This window comes from Bacillus rossius, chromosome 3 (assembly GCF_032445375.1).
Source record: "Bacillus rossius redtenbacheri isolate Brsri chromosome 3, Brsri_v3, whole genome shotgun sequence".
Lineage (NCBI taxonomy): Eukaryota > Metazoa > Arthropoda > Insecta > Phasmatodea > Bacillidae > Bacillus > Bacillus rossius.
Genome location: NC_086332.1, coordinates 106791909 through 106808418, shown reverse-complemented (window position 1 = coordinate 106808418; position 16510 = coordinate 106791909). Strand labels below are relative to the sequence as shown.

Genomic DNA, 16510 nt, shown 5'->3' with positions numbered 1-16510 from the left:
AATGGGTCTCGGGGTTTGGATTCGGCCAAGTGGCGGGAGGCAGGGACGTGTCCGTAGAGGTGATCCTTGGGTTGTTTAGGCCACCCAAGACGCCTTACACTACAAATGATACACTCCGCTACATTAAGTGTGGTTTTTATTACACATAACCTCTACATGGTGCTATCCATCCCCTGGCCGCGACTGTTCGGGGTTAGAGAGCTCTGCGCGTGTACGGCTGTTCGGCGATGACCCCGCTTATAATGGAAAGAGGGGGAGTTTTGAGAGAACAGTACGTGGCGGACATTGCTGCTAAGACCTGCGCGGTGATGCACGGCCAGTGGTGTTGTAACTCACGATCTAGATGAGGTTGCGGAATTGGCGCGAAGGTGGCCTCTCAACGTTGCGCGAAGACGACCAGCCTCTCCGAGCTCCCGGTGGATACTGACTCGCTCGTGTAGCACAGCGCTACAGCGGGCCTGCCAATTGCGCGCCAGAAGCGCAGCACGCGGGAAACAGACGCGGCCAAGTTTAGGACCTATTCGCACGTTGAACAATTGCATTAATAAATAAAAACATTTGATGAAATATACATTACATAGTTTATGTCTGTGAGAGAAAACATGTGCCCTTGAATGCTATAGTCCGGCGGAAGCACATTGCGTCACCCGGCGGAGTGCTTCCGCCGAGGTGGCCGGTAGTGGTGCTAGCTGCGAGTCGTTCGGTGCACTCACACTCGTTGCACCATGTTGCACGCGCGGGCTTGTTCGTGGCACACGGCTTTGAGAGGTGTCGGAGAGGCATCGCGGCCTGTGCGACTAAGAAGCGCACTATCGGCTGGCATCACATTCTTAATTAAAACAGCAAGTCTAATGTAAAACAAGACCAACATATAAAGGGTCATGCCGATAGGATCAAGGGATAAACTTGGATACGGGAAACAGAATAATTACTGTGCTGTTTTCGTTTTGCACTTGCGTGGCAGGTAGATAATAAGTACCTGAAGGTTTGTAATATATGGAAGGGATAATTGGGTTTCATTAATTTTTACATTCAATTGTATTCATTGAATTATAACCAGGTCTGAAGTCTTATGAAGTGCATTTCATTCCCGGCATATGTCCACTGTATTACGAATAAAAATTCACAGATACACTTCCACGAAAACATGCATTTTATAGGTAATAATAACCCTCGTTTTGCAATTTTAAAATTCACTTATTTACGCATATTCTTAAGCAGGAACATTTAAATTTATATACTTTGCATACGTTTTTTTACTTCGTGATCAATTAAAGTCAAATAATAATACACGACTCGACGAGAATAGAAAAGCGTGAATACACTTTCATGTAATTTTTAATAAAACTTTGACGAATACGGCGAAGCATTTTATATTTGGTAATAAATTATTCCTTCGCATCCTGCAAATATTCATCAGAATTCCTCAAATAGTCATCATTACTATCAACAACTAACCTCGCCTGATACATCACCATTTTATTTTCTGTCACTTAGTCACTGGTTAAGCAGCTAGCGGTCTTTTCATCCACCCGCTAGGTTAGCCGGGACTTTAACTGGAAGGCAAACGTTAACAGCAGGTAGTTATAAAACCGAAATAAGAGCTAGCCTGCGGTTTAATTTTAGTCGGCACTTTAGCCGGAGGTCATAAAACCGGCCCTAAGGAAAGCATCAACTTTTTATTATTGTTTATCAGTGAAGCACTAACAATTTTTGACTCAATTATAATTAAAATCGATTATTTCAAACATTACTTTTATCACATTAAGAACAATGTATAAAAGCCCCTTTACTTCACCACCTAAATGTTGTTTAGTTACTGTCAGTTAAAAAATACAAAAAGAATCTCCAATCTCTCTTTGGGTGATCACGAAATAAATCTAAACAAAAGCTAGGCACATAGATGGATGATAATATTCGTAGTTTGTGGTAACGCATATAAAATATATAATAGAGTATATTCACGTTACTTGTGAACCTTACGAAGAATTAGGGTACTCGTGTATCTTACTTTAAAGTATAGGAACCATTTATAACAAGTAAAGTATCGGCCCTTGTTAAATGTTTTTTCTTATGTACCTATCATAAATGTATGTATTTAAGTTTGAATCTAATATGCTTAGAATACGTATGTAGCTTATCATGAACTTAATAAAAAGTATCTTCTTTTATAGTATATGTAAGTTATATGTTAGAATATATTTGAAGTTTACTATATTAAGACCAAATTCTGCTGCTCAATTTAATGCAGTAAAGTGCATTAATAGTGCATGTCTTGTGACATAAATTTATTATTAATATTATTATATGTAAGGCATAGAGGTTTGTTTACAAACACAAATCACGTGGATATACCATGCGGGAGGACACGCAGAAAGAAAACAGTTACGCTCTGCGCAGTTGGCTGTGCTGAATACAAAGTAAACAAATGGTGGCCTGCGTAGATGCTGAGAAAAAAATACAAACAAAACACGGGGCTGTTCGAAAGGACATTATAGTATTTTATTGGGAATTATTAGTAAACAAAATACTGGTCGAACACTCAACGTGCTCTGTTTATTATTATGATGACACACAGACATATAAGTTGGTACGTCCGGTTGCATCCCGCAGAGGTAAAAGACCTCTGGGACTTATGGAGGAGGGGGTCGCGTACTTATAACACTTAGCATTCCCGCCAACGAAGAGGGAGCAATATCCTCTCAGGGGATGGACGGGATGAAGAGATGGCGTTGGCAGTCTAGTGTGGGCACGCACATGTGATTAGAGTACAGTGGTCGTTTGGCGAGTCAGTGCTCCGGCCATCAGGCGGGTTGAATTTTTTTTTTGGGGGGGGGGGGGTCTGTAACCTTGTGTAGGGCACGTCTGATAAAATGGTGCTCAGCCAGGACAGCTGGTGACTGCTGGGCGACGTCTTGCGCGAAACTAAGATAAATATAACTTATAAGGATTTAAGATTAAAAGTTACTTATATTCGCGCTAAAATAAAAAATATATAAAGATGCCCGTTCAGATATTTTTATATAAAAAATACATATATCTAAAATATATTTTACTTTATTTTATTTTTACTGGGATTGTTTACAGACAAAATCACACACTACATATAATTGACACCACCAGCTCTGCTACCATTTTTGTTACGTTGGGGCAGTGTAGGTAAATAAGATTAAATATATAAGTACTACCATTGACATTACACACTGCTGTAACAGTGGACCTTTTAGTTTCACAAGGACATGAGGAATGAACAGAAACAAGGTGTGATTCCATATAAATATAATTACTCTATATTTATTTAAATCATTTAACTTATAACAGTTGAATGAGAGACAAATATACTAGAGGTATTAAAATGCATTAAAATATAATTTCAATTACATAATTCAAAAAAGCTCTCGGATATGTTAAAAATACTGGCCGGCCCTAATTAGAATATTAAAGGTTTCAATTAATATAAATAGACAAGATGGTTTAAAAAAAATACAAAGAGGCATAAACAATCCCAATGTAAGCGCTTAAAGTCCAGAACGAAAGTTTTATATAGTTCTTATCTATTCAAACGTAGTTTAAATGTTATTCCAAAGTTTTATAAATATTGTAGGACCGGAGGTCTTATGCTCACTGGCCGGAGTCCAGCAGTCAACATGGCGTCAGGGCGCCTGTTTGTTGGAGAGGGAATGTGCGAGAATGCGGCTAGGTCTGCATCCGGCTCTTGGACCTGTCAGACAGGGAAGGTAGCTTCTAGAGCCCGAAGAGTAGCACGTCCAGATCTGAAGATCGCAGAATCGCGGGAGTCGCGGGCGTTACCATAATAAAAAAAAAAAAAATTAAAAAAATACTACTATGCTGTGTACAAACGGACTAAACTACTTTAAAGAATTTAAATGGATAGCATCCCTTGTCTAACTGACTACATCTTCGGTTACGGCCGGACATAAGTCTTGCTGTGCGTCCCGTCGATCTGCCGATAATCTAAAGCAGTCCGTCTGGAATCGCGACGCCAAGAAGTGTCTTCAGAGAGGCCTCGTCTCTTAATTAAAAGCCATAACTCACTCAAAAGGGGGGGGGGGGGGAGACTTTGGCATCCGGACCGAAAGGTTCCGAAGTTCTCCGAGTGGAAATCACAAAATACTCTGACTTCGATATCTCGAAGTTGGTAGCACTTGCCGATTTTAGTGCTACCTGTTTAGGGGTGTCCAAAACAAAAAGGGATCGACTCGCCCGAGGCATCTGCTACAGCCTGGGGCTAATGGAGGGACAGGAGAGAACTGTGGAGGCGAAGAGGAGAAACTGGCTGAAGGGTCACAGAAACGTTCGCTAGAGTGCACTGGGAGCACTCGCAACCAGTGGGCAGAGCCAGGTTAGGGATTTTTGCCGCCGCTAGGGTTCGCTGAGGGCTCTGTAGGACAAGGGCATATGTCTTTGGAGAGACCATGTACCCTGCATGGGTTACTGGAGGTCGATGCTCCGGGTTTATGATCCCAAGAAGCCACAGGGGGGAGAAGAGGGAATGGGGTCAAAACTTGCTATTTCGCCTGGGACAAGCGTCGTGTGGACCGTCCCGAGGCGTCAACGAGGACTGTAATATGCTCCTCGACGTGCTGCCAAACAGCTTACCTATGCTTGCCTCCGAGAAATGAAAGATGCTAGCGCTGGGCTTTGGGTAGCGTTTGCTAGCATGAAAATTCATACTGTTACAGGGAGAAAACATGATGCAAACAGCGGCCGAGATGCTGCGATAACCAATCGACAGCAAAAGTATCTAATTTGGCCTGCAAACAAGCGCAGGTGCACTGGGTTTCACAAGCTTACGTCGGAGAGTACAGTAATGGAATCAAAATTAAATGAAATTAAAAATGTAACTTTATTTTTTGGTTTCCTTCTTTAAAAATGAAAATTTAAACTTTCAATTCGAAATTTGTGCCCGAAAATTATGACAAATGGCACAACTACAAATAAAAGTTTGCTGGTTCGGGTACACCTTGTTTAATTAATTCCTTACACTGTCTCTTTACATGGGGCTACCTGAGCCACAACACCCGTCCCTCCACGGAGTGATGTCAGCTTTACGTGTTTCGGTGGACAGGCGCCTAGTGCAGGCTGCCCCCGTGGTGTCGTACGATAGACTAGCTATTGCCTCCTCTCGTTGAGAGCCGTGATGAAGTTATGTCAAGATGTTGGCAACTGAGGCGTTATGTCCGTCCTGCTGCTGTGATGACACACCCGATGGTATACGCAATGTCTAGACACTAAAACCCTTATATTTACAATTATGAATATTTACAATTATGTTTCGCGATGTATCACACACAATCCTGTACTCCCCAATTTTTACGCTTTGTCTCACCAGTCGCTGATCTCCGACCTGGTCTTCGGCGCACGTTCGCCTCGTCCTGTCGCCAGATGCCCACTGCCTCTCTCCGCGCACATTGCCTCTCTTTCGCCCGCCTTTCCTCCACTCCGCGACACGCGCAGCTCTCGCTCGGAGTTATTCCAGTTGTTGGCCTCGGCTTCGTCACCAGGTGGACAATGTTGTTTAAATATTTAACATATTTATGAAAAACATATAATTATTATCACAAACAAAATATTACATAAATAACACTAAAGTTTATGACTTATAGGTATGTTCTTGTTGTCCCATCGTAATGTTTTTATTACACACATAAACACAATAGCACTTAACACACTGCATGGGGCAGGGGTGGAAATAGGGTTGGCGCAGCATAATGGTCTTTATAAGCAGGGGAGCCACTTGGGTCGACGTCATACTCTTGGCGCGCAGTTAGAGACAGTAAGCAGTAGTACCTCGCGCTTCTCTCTCTGTCCCGGTAAGCACAGTCCCACCATTCCTCTTCTTTCTCTTAGAGCACATTTATAATTGGTTAACTATTTTAATTAATAACCAATTACCTATGGGTCAGATCAAAAATCGGCAAAGACTTCCTGTCTAAGAAATTTATTCTCTATCTGATCCAAAAAAAAAAAACCTGCGATTATTCACGGACATTCTGTATAAATCTCTTTTTTAATAATTATTTATTATAAAGTTAAAAACATTTAATATATTTATTGTAGATCTAAAAAGAAGTTTTTTTGAGTTAAATGTTGGATTTGTTTAAAATTTAATAAGAATAGGTTAAATCTGATTCATTTTCGTTGTTTTTTTTTTTTGTGCCAAATTACTTGGTTTCGACAAATTCAAAGTATTGCCCAATTTATTTCGTTTTCGTAAGTTGGCATTGTTTTGTTTCTTAGAAAAAAATGTTTCAATTTGTCATATATGTAACTTCTGTGATCACAGTTTGTGTATTTTTAGGTCGTTGATTTGTCTTCATTATTTAAAGAGAGGTGGATTTATAGTGCCTATTATTTAAATGTTAATGCAAGAATGATGTTGAGGACGATTGTAGGATAGGTAATTTCTGTGGGACAATGCTAGTTAACATTTTAATGTATTAAATTTTTTTAACCATATTTGAATTTAGAAAAGGCCTTTCTTCTCAAAATTAATTTAGCTGGGGTATTGGTAACAGTACGTATCATAATTTAATGATATTACTGGAGTTTTTAATGGCGTGTAATTTGGAAGCAATTTGATAGATATTATTTGTATTGTCCTTTCACACATTCAGACAAATGCTACCCAAGTGTTAAACTTTATAAAATCCTCAAAACTTAAAAAAAAAAAAGTTCACCTTTATGAAAATAAGAAAGTTAATAGTATTTAAACTTGCTAACATTTTCAACGAAGATAACGTTCAAACAATGTAGGTTGGCATTCATATGGAACTTAAAAAACAATTACCTAACCTTCCTTGTTCTTTGAAAGTTGTAGGTTTACCCTTATGCAAATACCTGTAGTATGCTCAATCATCTGAGGAGGGAGGGATGTGATCAGGTGTGAATGTCATTGCTGGGGGATGTGGGCTCTGTATCACCCCCTCCTGAAATGAATTTGTGTGTACACACCTGGTTGTGATGCCTATAAACTAAGGAAATATATATTAGTGATAAGGGAAATTGATGTGATGGTATATATGTTGAACAGATTGGTTTAAGGAGGGTATGTTCTAGTGAAATGCAGATGGGCAGAGGTGCATTCTATAAAAAGCAATTAAAAATCAGGAAATAATTTTTTTTTACTTTTTGACTCATTTTCTTTTAATTTTGTAACATTCCATTGTGATATTTGAATTAGGTTACTAGTGATTGATAGTTATAATGGTTGGTTAAGTTATGTTAACTACCTACATTAAAGTACTTACTGTCAATTTTTGTTAATGGTCAATTAGGGTAGCCAAACTATCACAACAAACAAAATTTTTGCAAGAATCAATAACACTTGCGGAAATATAACTTCGTAAACGTATATTAATGAAATCCAACAATTACCAATACTATAAAAATGAAGAAACAAAAAAAAGTTTACCTTTCAATGACTTATCAACTGCTTATGTCTTGTTTCCAATTTTCACACTGCAGGAATTATTGGTGCAAATCTATAGGATTTGCAAGGACAGACCTGCTAAATGTGTTGGCCAATGGTTTTGGGCATGACTTAGCCACCCAAGTCTTCCCTGGATAGGTTGCCTGTATGTTATATACATAATGTTCCTTCTTTTTTGAAAAAGAACTTAATTATTATATGTTCTTATATTTTCACAGTGACTTTAAAAAGTAGGGCACAAAGTATTTCCTTGTAGATGACCAGATTTTAGATTCAAGGGGGTCTTGACTCCATGGCAGAAATCTAATCCATGTACATGCATGATACTGGAAAATAATTATCTTTTACGTGATGAAATTATACAAAAATGAGTTTTGGATTTTTATTTGCATTTTATTTTATGTGCTCCAAGTTGTAGAGCGACACTGGACAGTAGTATTTGTCCTTAAAAGTTTTTGATAAGGCGTTTGACACGGTACCACATGGCTTGCTGATGAGGAAAATGAATATGTGAATAACTTGGTAAATAACAAGAGGGTAGTAGGCAGTACCCTAACTTTCTTGTCTTAACAATTTTATTGTCATTTTACATTAGGTACTTTATTTGTTGAACATTTAATTTAATGTAATGTCTACAACTTTGGCATATCTCGTATTTGTGTATTACATAATAATACAGGTTATGATGTGATATAGTGTTTTGATGGTGCATTCGTGTAATTTGTGTGGACACTAGGCTACCTGCAAAGTTAGCCCTTTTTGAAAGGTTTGTTTCAAAACCTAGAAAACCACACTACATTTTAACCAAAGGAACGGAGTTTTCTTACATAAGTTAGGATTTATGCTGTCATTATCTATGAAGCACACATTTAATGTTGAACAATATCATATAGCTTCAAATATTTTTTAGTTGCATATAAGAATCTGTAACAAAGTTTAATGATCAAATTTGTACAGCTAGAAACAGTTACCTTTTATTGAATACTATAGGTAGAAAATTGATGATTGAGGTTCTTTTGGATTTCTTATGTTGAATTATATCCCATTGTTAACATGTAACTGTGATGTTCAAGTGCATTTGAACCACAGCTTCAGTGGGCAGTGGTTTGGCAGTGGCTTGCGTGTTTGCCGGACATATATTTTGTGTTGGGGTCACTTGAAGAGCCTCCAGCGGACCTGGAGGAAGAGCTCGTCGCGGGTGCTGGCAGCTGCTCACTCTAGAACACATCCATGTTTGTGTTGTGTGTTGCTCACAGAAGAAAGAAAAGCTTTGTGTTGTTTTAAAACACCATGTGATAAATATAGATTTGGATGGTATTGTCATGTCCGCCAATGGTGTTTCGCTAAAATAATTGGAGATATCAAGGAAGTTGGTATATAGGTGTTTTTATGAATTAATCATAATGGAGTCTTTTAATGAAAGACATCATGAAATTGTTAATTAACCCTTTTCTTGACAAAAAATTTTATTTCTTTAAATTTTGTTATAATTGCATAATTATGGTGTAAACATATTTAAAGATGCATAAAAAAATGCCATAAAGCACAAAATATTTTTTTTGTACATTTGATAGAGAAAATAATTTATGAATCTAATAAGATACATTACCAAGCAATACAATATTCAAATGCAATGTTTCGTTGTGTTCTTTTGTTATAGTAGCCAGTTATTTTTTAATGAAACATTTTTTTCTTCAGAATTTGATTAATACATTTTTAAATGTAGCTGAAAACATATCTTCCACAAAATTTTAATGATACTCAATTGTTAAAATTTTCAAAGTGTTACAAGGAGTTTTTTTAACCCTAAATAGTACTTTATACATAATTTTAAAAATTTAACACAAATACTTGTCTAATGCATATTTTTTTTTACTAAACCTTATTTTCTATTGTCACTTTGGTAACTGTCAAAACTTTCAACTTAGTCATTCCGTGTGAAATCATAGAATTTTAAAATTAATAGTTGCTCGACCATTTTTAAAAAAATATAAAATTTTTACCCAAGAAAGTATTATCAGTAAATAGCTCAAAACTATTTTTATCTAATTTTTATCTGTCACCATTCTGCTTGATTATATTCGCTACTGCGTGCAAAAATAAGGCCTCTTAGAGGTTTTGTTAAACGTTTATTGTTGGCCTTCACTAAAAGATAGAAGTTTCTTGTCTTTACTGATAAAAAGAGAACATTTTAGGCTTACATAAAATGTATAAAAATATATTAAATACATTTGGAAAACATAAGAAAAATGACCTTGAAATATGCCAAAATATTGAACATTTTCAGCAATTTTCATGACCTTTTAAGGTGACTTGGGGTTGGAACCAAAAGACCAAATTTTCTGTGTAATAACTACGGCTAGAGTAATTTTCAGCTGTGTTGAGTTAAAGTAAAGGTTTTAAGCCCTTTCTGTTTTTTTTTTTTAGCATCAAAAATTCAAAATTTTCAAATTTTGCTAATTTCAAGGTCAAATATCTTAAAAGGGGGACCGGATAAAATTTTTCTGTTCATGCCAAAAAATACATCTATTAGTGATTATCAAAATGTGCAAGTTTCATTTTGTGGTTCAAACTGGTTTAAAAGTTAGAGTTATTTGAAACATGTGTTAAATTGCTATACACGTAAGTACTTATAACTCAACAGTTGTTCATGTATTTGTATTATTTTTAAAAATGTCTTTGTCATTAAAATTAAATTACACTTATACATTATATGTACAAAAAGGTTTAGTAAAGAAACTCACAATAACATTCCTTACACAGTTTGATATTCACTTGTACACTTTAGATACCCACGTCTGTGTAAGAAGACATGGATGTGCATGTTCTAACAAGCAAGGCTAGTTTAATCATCCGCCTGGCAAGTTGTAACATGTCTGCAGACAGTGCCAACCAGTTCAGTCTTGTGTGTGTTCTCAAAGAATGATGTGTTTCTGTTTTTTTTTTTCTTCCTGGTTTCTAAATACATACTTTTAAAATGAATATATAGCAACAATATTACAAGAAACATTAAGTGCTCTGTGGGAACGGTTACAAATGAATGCTGTGAAAATCAGTCCTATGGAAAGTCAGAATTAAAGACTGCATTACAATTAAATGAATCACAACATTACCTTCTCAGAAAAAGAGTTAAAATAGATTGTTTAGCTAGTGTGTGTACTTACCACGAAAATAAATATTTGGAGAAATACCATCATTTGTTTGGAAATTCGTGTTGTGATCCATTTTCATGCCATAAAAAAGTTATTAAAAAACAGTTGAGGGAAATAACCCTACGTTGTCTGAAAGATGGCCCACACTGATTCCTGGTAAATCTGTTTGTTGCTCTTGCCATAAAAAACTCTCAACACCTTCAAGTAGTGATTATGAGAACTTTGATGTTGGAAAAAGTGTTGATGAAGATTTATTCCTTTCACCTGAAATTGTCGTGGAATCTTATCAATGACGCAGGCTCTGTTTTAGGAGTTTCGCCTACTAAAATAATGAAACTTAGTGCTGAAAAGAAACACCTAGAAGTAAAGCGAACTGTAAGCAAATTTTCTGGTGCGATTCAGAAAATATTAAGTGACACTTTTAACATTAGCTGTGAATTTCAAGATAAGAATTAAAACTGAAGATTGTTGATACTGCCACAAACGACTTATAACATCTTGTTGAAGATCTAAAGCAAGAATAATGACCAGCACATCCAACAATGAGAAGATACAAGTTATAAGTGTAGTACCAAAGATCTGGTCAATAAAAAAAACTACACAAGAGTTAGGTGTGAGTGAATACCTAGTTAGAAAAACCCACAAATTAGTTCAGGAACATGGTGTCATTCCACAGCTTACATCTAAGAAATCAGGGAAAAAATTGTCCAAAGAAACTAGAGAGTTGGCTGTTGAATTTTATGAAAGTGATGAAGTTAGCAGAATGTGTCCTGGAATGAAGGATACTAAATCAGTTCGTCTTGAAAATGGAAATAAAGAACTAAAGCAAAAACATTTAATCCTATGCAATTTAAAAGAACTATACAGAAAGTTTAAAGAAGAACATCCATCAGTAAAGATGGGATTTTCAAAATTCTGTTCCCTACGCCCCAAGTGGTGCATCCTGGCTGGAGCGAGTGGCACTCATTCTGTTTGTGTGTGTTCAATTCACCAAAATTTCAAACTAATGACAATAGCAGCTAAAATAGATGACTGGAAGATCCTTCTTGAAAAATTTGTGTGTGATCTGAACAGTGAAGACTGTATGTTTGGGGAATGGGCAAAGTGTCCTGGAAAAGCATCCTTGAATTTAGATGAAACATTGAACTGTTACTGTGATGAAGATGATGATATAACATATCAGCAGTGGATGATGAGTGACCATTGCAGTCTTGTTACTATTATTGAAAAATATGCTGAATTCAAAGAAACATTTGCTAGTAAACTAATGGTGTTGAAAAAACATAACTTTATCTGACATAGTCAATCACAGTTTTTGAAAACACCGAAAGAAAATCTTAAAAGTGATGAATGTGTAGTGATTGGTGATTTCTCTGAAAACTTCACATTTATCATACAAGATGAGATCCAGAGTTATCACTGGATCAACTCTCAGGCCACACTTCATCCCTTCTGTGTGTACTACAGAGATGAGACCAGGAATTTATGTATTCGACACCTTTGCGTTATAAGTGACTGTAAATCATAATACATTGTCTGTGTACACATTCCAAACAAAGTTGATACCATTCATTAAGTCGTTTGTTCACAATTTGAATAAAGTTGTTTATTTCTCAGATGGAGCAGGAGGTCAGTACAAGAACAGGTTCAATTTTACTAACCTGTGCAAACATAAAGAAGACTTTGGAGTTGATGCTGAGTGGCATTTTTTTGCAACAAGTCACGGCAAAGGACCTTGTGATGGGGTAGGTGGGACCATAAAGCGACTTGTGGCTAAGGCAAGTCTGCAACGACCGGTAGAAGGCCAAATTACAACACCAATCAGCATGTTCAATTTTTGCGTGGAAAACATTAAAGGAATCGACTTTGTCTTTGTAGAGGAAAGTGAAGTTCGAAAGGTAGAGCTTCGTTTAAAAAGTCGGTTTGATGAAGCTAAAAGAATTGTAAGTACTAGAAACCATCATTGTTATGTACCAAAGGATAGGTCAACAATACAAGTCAGCACCATTTCAGCATCATTTGTCAGAAACCATCAAGAATATACTATTGATGGAACTCCTGTAGTTTTTCATATCAGTGAAGGACAATATTGTGTGTGTTTATGACAACAGTTGGTACATTGGTAAAGTTTGTGAGGTTTCAAAGGAAAAAAATATCAAGGTGGTATTCTACAAACCAGGTGGTCCATCAACAAGCTTCAGTTTAACAAGCGATGAAGTCTCATGGGTGGAGATGAAAAATGTTTTGGATGTCCTCTGACCTACAGAGTTCACAACTATGACAGGAAGAACATTTAATATTACAGAAGAGAAAAATACTGATCTCTCACTGAAACTAGAAGCCCACTTTCACAAATAAAACTTCGGCATCACAACTGTACCAAGTGAATGTCAAACTGTGTAAAGAATGTTATTGTGAGTTGTTTTAACTAAGCCTTTTTGTACATATTATGTTAAAACTTAAAAGTGTAATTTAATTTTATTGACAGACATTTTTTAAAATAATATGAAAACATGAGCAACTGTTGAATTATATGTACTTACGTGTATAGCAATTTAACACATGTTTCAAAACACTCTAACTTTTAAACCAGTTAGAACCACAAAATGAAACTTACACATTTTGATAATCACTAATAGATGTATTTTTTGGGATAAATAGAAAATTTTTATCCGGTCCCCCTTTTCCAAGATATTTGACCTTGAAATTAGCAAAATTTGAAATTTGAAATTTTGATGCTAAAAAAAAAACCAGGAAGGGCTTAAAACCATTACTTTAACTCAACACAGCTGGAAAGTACTCTAGCTGTAGTTATTACACAGAAAATTTGGTCTTTTGGTTCCAACCCCAAGTCACCTTAAAAGGTCATGAAAATTGCTGAAAATGTTAAATATTTTGGCATATTTCAAGGTCATTTTTCTTATGTTTTCCAAATGTATTTAATATATTTTTATACATTTTATGTAAGCCTATAATGTTCTCTTTTCATCAGTAAAGACAAGAAACTTCTATCTTTTAGTGAAGGCCAACAATAAACTTTTAACAAAACCTCTACGAGGCCTTATTTTTGCACGCAGTAGCGAAAATAATCGAGCAGAATGGTGGCAGATAAAAATTAAATAAAAATAGTTTTGAGCTATTTACTGATAAGACTTTATTGGGTAAAAATATTAAAATTTTCTAAAATGGTCAAGCAACCACGCCTTGGTGATTTCACACGGAATTACTCCTTATTCGTTGAAAGTAATACCCGTTGCTGGTTTTTGTTTTACTTCTCTTGATGGAATTCATAGAAACAGTTTCTGTTGTCAACAAGGCACAGCCGTACTTCACACTTTGCACACTCCATTCTAGTTTGTCCACCTTTGCAGTATCTGCATCGCCCCTTTGTTGCTGATAGTCTTGGAAAATGACTAGTTTTGGTCGTATCTGTCATCATCTGAAGGCTTTCTTGATATCTTGATTGTTACTACTTTAGTTGCTGACAAAAGACCAGTGGTGTTCAGCTTCTTTCCACTCTTCATCAGTTTTTCAGCAATTGTCCATCTGAAGTCTTTAAGAGGCAAAGATTTCTCAGGTTCTTTGCCAAAATCTCTTCTGTACTGAAGCCAAGCATTATTCACACACATGTAAATTATCTGAGAAATAATGGAGAGATACCACCCGTGACTCCTGAGTGGTTCTATAAAGAGCAATCAACATGTCAGCGAGGTCAACACCTCCCATAAAGTTGTTATACTTCTTGACAATGTGAGGGTATGGAACATCAACTTTCTTCAGAGAACCAATAGAAGTTTCTTGATTTTTACACCCATCTGGAACTGCCTTGAATTTACATTTACATTCCTTTTCTTTGCTGTCTTCTTTTTCTTTTCACAGCGTTTTACAAAACCAACATGTTCAGTCAGCTTCACAGAAGGTACTTACCAGGCAAACAACTTTATTATCTAACCACTTAACATCACACATTTTTCTTTCATTACAGACCTGTAAATCATAGTTACCTCGTGGTTTGGTACCCAAGGTCTTATCATCCATCAATGGGCAACCTTTTAGTCGATTTTGCCTGATTGTTCCAAGACTAAATATTCCATACTTCTCTCGCAATATATAAAGAAGTTCCAACGTAGTGAAATAGTTATCGAAATACACAAAAGCACACTGTTGCTGTTTGATATAACTGCAAAGAGCAATCACAGTCTTCGCACCAAGTCCCAAAAACTGTTCGGACAGCGAAAAGTCATACTGTCGGAATGTGTCATCCCCTCCATAAAGGAGAAAATCGTAAATCATACCTGAATCCCCACTTTTGAGGTTTGGTTTTTATGTACTGACGTTGACTGCCAGCTCGAGTGCCCTTATAAGGGTATCATCATCTCGTCAATGCTGTATTCCCCTCATGAATATTGGAGAAGTTTCTTCGGATAATGTCCACTAGTGGTCGAATTTTGAAATATCAATCATCATCTTGATTATCATTATTAACAAAATTCAGATTTCTGCGTATAGCTTACTAACGTTTTAAAGACATTACTGAAGCAATTGGTTCATATTTGTATCTCATAGACCAATAATCTTTATATGCCGGCAAAACAAATATCCCCATAGCTATTTTGATCCTCACAAAATTCTTCAGTTCTGTTTTTGACACATTTATAGATTTACCTGTTCTCTGAAAACTATAAATGTTAGTTTGTTCCACTATTTGTTCCCAAACATCATCAGTAAAAAAAGCATTGAAATAATGCGAAGGGTGACGAACAAATCTGGGTATCAATTTAGAAGCAAAACCTTCATCTATCTCTGTAACGCAGTGCAAAAATGGTTCCTTTTTTCACACAAAAGTAGCTTTATCTTGACATTCCTTCAGAATTCGAGATGCCTTCCACTCCACTATAAGCTCTGACACCTGTAGTAGTTGAAGCTTTATTTTTGTGACTCCTGGTGGATCTAGCCTGTTCCGGAAGAACTGTTGAGGGTACAGTCTGTATTTTTTGGGAAGGTTTCAAAGGTACAGTTTTTTTTAAATTTTGAAGCATCCGAATTACTGCTAGAGCTAGGTATCCTTTTCATGGAGGTGGTGCTAGTAAGTGGCACTTTTTGAGTAAAAGCTTCAATGTCTGAAATGTTTTTACTGTGGCAATGCATTGCAGCTACATTTGGTGGACTGAGAGAGTTTGGTGTAGTATTAGCCATATGACCAACGAATGGTGGTGTTTGATTTGCTGAAGTTGCAACAGAAGAGGGTGGGGTTGCTAAAAAAAGCACTGTATTGGATTCAGTAGAGTTAGGCTATTTTTTTTGACTGTTGTTGAATTCTACAAAATCTCGTCCACCTGACTGTATATGTATACTATCAACAGACATAAGCTGATGTCCATTTACACTTTCTGGCTGATGACTGGCAGATTGAACAGTGTTCTTGTGGAAGACAACATCAGAAACAATTTCATTGCTAGTGTCCATTGGTATGGTAATGTTTTCTACAGACTCTAGAGGTGGTACTTGTATAACTATTATATCTTGCAGACAAGATTGATTGACTTTTTTGTCAATCAATGCCAGACTTACAGGAGCGGAATCTTCTTCAGGAACTTGAACAAGTTGACATCTTTCTTCGTTTCTTGTGGCATGAGATCTACCAGAAGTGAGAACCTGCTGTATAATTTCTCTTTCTTCATTGTCATCACTATTCTCTTCTTCGCTTGGACCAGAATCAATAATTGGCGGAACAAGTGCCATGATTCTGTCCACTCTACGAAGCATCTGAAAAAGAAATTTACAACAAATTCTGTGAAGCTAAAAGTAAAGTTTTAGATTGGATTTACATAAAAAAAAAAAAATGTTATATAGGCGTACATGAAAAAATATCAATTTAGTCTATAAATTCTAATTCTTTGTGAAT

The 16510-nt window shown here is 36.4% G+C and overlaps 1 protein-coding gene across 9 annotated transcripts in view; it reads left to right on the top strand.

The window, feature by feature from the left end:
- Positions 1-6228: 6228 nt before the first annotated feature.
- LOC134531113 (transcriptional regulator ATRX homolog) overlaps positions 6229-16510 on the top strand; it is a 258967-nt gene continuing 248685 nt past the window's right edge. For 2 of the 9 annotated variants that reach the window (XM_063366674.1, XM_063366677.1), the window contains exon 1: positions 6237-6421. The gene's annotated coding sequence lies outside the window, so the exon portion shown is untranslated. Of the gene's footprint in view, positions 6774-16510 lie in introns of all 9 variants that reach the window. The other 7 variants (XM_063366672.1, XM_063366673.1, XM_063366679.1 and 4 more) reach the window with 6 other exon arrangements.